Source organism: Eriocheir sinensis, unplaced genomic scaffold (genome assembly GCF_024679095.1).
Source record: "Eriocheir sinensis breed Jianghai 21 unplaced genomic scaffold, ASM2467909v1 Scaffold103, whole genome shotgun sequence".
Lineage (NCBI taxonomy): Eukaryota > Metazoa > Arthropoda > Malacostraca > Decapoda > Varunidae > Eriocheir > Eriocheir sinensis.
In genome coordinates, this window is record NW_026110330.1 from 504,162 (window position 1) to 510,000 (window position 5,839).

Sequence of the window (5,839 nt, forward strand, 5' to 3'; positions counted from 1 at the left end):
GCCTCGACCAGGGACCCTCAGCGCCTCATTTCACTTTATTTCACACCCTTAGTGCCCTTACCCCTGGGCTTACCACCCTTGGATAAACCCACAGGGAAGGATCTATCGGCTCTCACCCCGTGGTACCCCAGGGGAGGGCAGGAACACGGGAAAATGACAATAAATATAGCACGCAAATAAAAGACCCCTTCAAAACCCAGGGTGGAACTTGCCCCCCTCAACTCCTTCTCCGCCCTTATTTCACGTCCTTCACGCCCTTACCCCTGGGCTTATCACCCTTGGATGAACCCACTGGGAAGGATCTATCGGCCCTCACCCCGTGGTACCCCAGGGAAGCACAGGGACACGGGAAAATGGTGTTATATATGGTACGTAAATAAAAGACCCAATGAAGCCCAAGGGTGCAACTCGGCCCCCTCGTATTTCTCCCTCTGTTTTCTCCCCACGTAGGTCCCCCCCAGGGTTGTCTCCCCAGTGGTACATCCCCTGTGGTTTTATGGTTGAGCTCACCTCTTTGGAGCCCCGGGGTGAGGCGGGAAGGCGGGGAAAATGGAGGAATTATCCGCCGCAAAATTAAGATGCACACCAAAGCCGAGGGGCTGATGGCGGCTGCGGGAGTCAGACCGCTCTTGAGACTTAACTGCAAACCCTTTATTTAGGAGCTTATAAGGGTTTTTAAGGGTTATTAAAGAGTTGGAAAGGGTGATTAAGGATAGGAGATTTTTTTGGTGGGGTCATTAAGCCGCGGGGTTGTCAAGGAAAGGAGGAAAATGAGGTAATTATGGAGTATTGTGAGGTCAGGTAACTTAGAATCCAACTTTGGCTAGCTCTCCCTCCCTCCCTCTCCCTCTCTCTCTCTCTCTCTCTAATTTTTGCTACGTAGGAGAGGAGAGAAGGCTCATACATTCCTCCATGGCCTTTGTTTAGCCTTATTTGGCCTTTTTCTGCCTTTTATTCGCCATTTTAAGCCTTTTTTCCAAGCCTTCCCAGATGATTTTAAGGGGGAACTTAGCCTCACAAGACATTTTCTCTCATCTAGCTAACTCAATCCTCTGATCATCCTATAGTCCTTTTAACCATGTGTGTGTAGTGTGTGTGTGTGTGTGTGTGTGTGTTGCTGACAAATGCTAAGACATTTACTGAAAGGGGGCTTTTCTAAATACCTGGTATCCGTCTTTTCTATTTCAGCTAGTCCTCCTTTATAAACTCTTACTCATGTGTTTTACATGAATGAACCTATAGCAAAAGGATTTTAACACACGCCACTTCTAAATACTCTTATCAAGGTACAAATCTTTTCCGTAGCTGAACATTCATAGCTAGTCTCCTTCCTTCATAAGTTTATCTCATGAAAACTGATTGCTATGAATGTAACCTATAGCAAATAAGGATTTAACTCTTTCTAAAGGCACTACTTATCGACTTCATACCTCTTTTCCTATTTCCGAACTAGTCTCCGACTTCATAAGCAATCTCATGAGCTGCTATGAAATCACTCTATACCGAAGGATTAACTAGAGTACTACGCGCATATATCTTAAGAAGAATCCATCGCTTCCCTATATAGATTCTATCTCATGTATGTATATGTGTGTGTGTGTGTGTGTGTGTTGCCGAAGAAGAAGACAGAACAGGACCTATAAGAAGAAGAAGCATGCAGAAGAAGACATTTTAGAAGAGGGTTGCAGAAGTGTGTTACGAAGAAGAAGCTTTACGATAAAGAAAGCACACAAGATAAAAACACTTTGACTGAGGGCGGATAAGCAAACAGGTGCAGTGGAGGAGGTGAGGAGGGTGAAGAATAAAGAAGAAGATAATGCTAAGAAGATCAAGAAGAAGAGGAGGAGGAGGGAGGAGGAGGAGGAGGAGGACGATATCAAGTGACAAAACCAGAAAGTCTTTATCTATATTGCTTTATGGCATCCTGTGTGTGTAAGTGTGTGTAAAGTGTGTGTGTGTGTGTTAACACAGGCTGTGATTTCGTTGAGAAGGATCGCTGAACTAATCTTGATGTTCGCTTCTTTCTATCTCCGCTATCTTCAAGCCGAGGCAACAAGTATATAAGCCAAAGTAAGTGAGGGATGAGGAGGAGGAGGGAGGGCTGAGAGGTACTGAGAGAGAGAAAGGGGAGAGACACCAGTTAGCTCCATATCTTCCCACCTCAGAAATTAGGAAGGGATATGCATACTCCTTTTATAGATATACACAAGAGAGGGAGAGGACGTAGCATTAAGAGGAGTGAGACCTTTAGAGAGCGGCAGACCAAGTCACCTAGACCAAAGACTATCCCTCCTTAGTCCTCCTTTCCTCCTGCGATCTTCCCACTCTCAGAAATAAGGGAATACTAGAGAGAGAGAGGGAGAGAAAGAGGAGGAAAGAATAGGGAGAGGAGTATGAAAGTTACCTCCATATGTCCCTCCTTTCCAAATTCCTCCGCATCTTCCCACTCTCAGAAATAAAGGGAAGTTGCTAGGAAGGAGATAAGAGAGAGAGATGATGGGGGAGATATTGAAAGAGAAGGAGGAAAATAAAGGGAAAAAGAGGAAAAAGAGAGTTACCATATCCCTCCTTTTAATTCTTCCCTTCCCTCCTTCCTCCTCCATACAAAAGAGGAGAACATAACCTTTAGTGAGCGAGTTGAGAGAGAGAGAGAGAGAGAGCATCGAGACTACATCCTCCTTTCTCATCTCTCCCTTCCTCTCCCTTCCTTCTCTCCATCCAATCTATGTGTGTATATAAAAGGCATTAGCATATATATGTGTACCTAACCTTATCTTACCATACAGTATATTCATCCCCACCCTTACTGTTATCACAACTCTTTCATCTCCCTTACAATAAGCTTTCCCAGCATCTCTAATAATAATAGTAATCCATTATTCCAGCATTAATGATAATAGCGTTGACCTCCCTCTGCTTCCTAAATCATAATTGTTACATATCCCACTAAGGGTTAATGAAGAGAGAGAGAGAGAGAGAACTTTTCATCTCCTCAATCTCCTAGCATTCTTGGCCATCTTCCATCCTCTGGCAATTCCTGTCTGAACTAAAAAGACTCATCTTTATATATACATACAATTCCATATCTGTTTTAGATGTATCAAATCCGAGTATACATCTAGTCATCCTTAGGTAATCCTCAGTACATGTATAATTAGTATCATCTTTATATATATACGAGGATTTAGAAGGGAATTTCACTTTAATCCTAGATCTATTGGTTGATTTGTGATCCATGCTTGGAATCCCTGATATGATATCTTATTCCTAGGATCGTTTATTTATTTATTTTTTCATGTATTTTCTTGTGAACATCTCTGATCAGTCTGTTCTCTCCTTTTTTTTCATCTTACATATTCTATTCCTATTTTCATTGGTTTGTGAATCGTTGGAACCTTATAGCATCCCTGTTTTGTCTTTGTTCTTTCTTTATTTCTTTCATCTTTCTTTAATTCTGTACTTTGATAAATTCTTTTCAACATCTTTCAAATTCCACATCATCCCTTTTTCAGTCTGATCTTGTGAATGCTTGGAATTAGATCTTCTTTCTTCTTCCAGCTTTTCTCATAATTTTTTTCATTAGCCTGAATAGTTTTTCTCCTTTCGCCTTTCTTAAATCTTCATCTTCTTTCTTTTTCTTTTCTTTTTCCCCCCTGCATCCACAATCTCACCCTCTCAAAATTAACAGGAATGATATTCTTTTTGCTCTACATTCCTATTTACTTCCTTTTCTTTTATTCCTTCTTTCTGTAAATGAGATTGGATTTTCTCTGCAGCCTCTGCATCCCTGTGGCCCAACTCTTTTCTTTACATTCTTCTTTCTACTTTTCTTTCTCTGGATCTTCCTTTCTTCACGTCACTTCACTTTTCTTCTGTAATTTGTGTCTTGCAGCATTCTAACAGTAACCTATTAGCTTTAAATCTCCCACTTTTTTATCTATGTTTACTGCTGGAGATGTTCAAATTTGCTACTTAGTTTATCTCCGAGTCACTACCGAGCATCAAGGTTTGCCGAGCTTTTAGCCATTCCTCAGACTTTAGTCTAAGGTCTTTTGTACGCTAAATAATGGTTCTTTCATGCATGGACATTCTGTTTCATTAATAGGAGGTACAGCTAATTTGCTTTCATTCCAGCAAAACTGTCAGCCTCTTCTTGTATACTGCTATTCTTCTAATTTTCAGAACACCACCTTCATTAGTCTCTAACTTCATGCTCCTCAGCCCTACACTGCGGTAGGTACATCTTCCTTCCGTATGCTTAACGCCTCATCTTTATGTTTGAATCCTCTTTTCAGCAGGTTAGGTATTGTTGATCTCATTGATCTACGGAAAATCGATAAGGTAAGGGGTATTGCCCTGTTAAAGCAATTTGGTTCTTTCAAGGTTAATGGACACACACGTCATGAGGAGGTATGATTAACTTGCTTCACCACAAAACATAAAGTGCAAGAAATCTCTCATATGCCGTCAAATAGAACACCTCTTTTTAGTCCTCATCAAAGTCGCTGATACAATACACTATGCTAGGGTCATCCTTGTATGCTTAACGCCTCATCCTTCCCATGTCCTCCCTCCGAGGCACCGGTCCTTCCTTCTGCCCCATCTGTACCGATTTCAAGAGAGACTGATAAGGTAAGGGTAGTCGACTGGATATAATGGTTCTTTCAAGGTAATGTGGACGCGATTAGCATTGTCAGGAGGCACAATTAGGATTAAAATGATCTCTTCCTCCACAGTGAGATCCCACCTTCCTAGCATCCACCAGTGAGATTTAACCCTTCCCAGCATCCACCAGTGAGATCCAACCCTTCCCAGCATCCACCAGTGAGTTCGATCCCTTCCCAGCATCCACCAGTGAGATCCAACCCTTCCCAGCATCCAGTAAAAGACCAGCATCCACCAGTGAGATATCCAACCCTTCCCAGCATCCACCAGTGAGATATCCAACCCTTCCCAGCATCCACCAGTGAGATTTAACCCTTCCCAGCATCCACCAGTGAGATCCAACCCTTCCCAGCATCCACCAGTGAGATCCAACCCTTCCCAGCATCCACCAGTGAGATCCAACCCTTCCCAGCATCCACCAGTGAGATCCAACCCTTCCCAGCATCCACCAGTGAGATCAAACCCTGCATCCACCAGTGAGATTTAACCTTCCAGCATCCACCAGTGAGATTTAACCTTCCCAGCATCCACCAGTGAGATTTAACCTTCCCAGCATCCACCAGTGAGATTTAACCTTCCCAGCATCCACCAGTGAGATCCAACCTTCCAGCATCCACCAGTGAGATCAACCTTCCCAGCATCCACCAGTGAGATCCAACCTTCCCAGCATCCACCAGTGAGATCCAACCTTCCCAGCATCCACCAGTGAGATCCAACCTTCCCAGCATCCACCAGTGAGATTTAACCCTTCCCAGCATCCACCAGTGAGATTTAACCCTTCCCAGCATCCACCAGTGAGATTTAACCCTTCCCAGCATCCACCAGTGAGATTTAACCCTTCCCAGCATCCACCAGTGAGATCCAACCCTTCCCAGCATCCACCAGTGAGATCCAACCCTTCCCAGCATCCACCAGTGAGATCCAACCCTTCCCAGCATCCACCAGTGAGATCCAACCCTTCCCAGCATCCACCAGTGAGATCCAACCCTTCCCAGCATCCACCAGTGAGATTTAACCCTTCCCAGCATCCACCAGTGAGATCCAACCCTTCCCAGCATCCACCAGTGAGATCCAACCCTTCCCAGCATCCACCAGTGAGATCCAACCCTTCCCAGCATCCACCAGTGAGATCCAACCCTTCCCAGCATCCACCAGTGAGATTTAACCCTTCCCA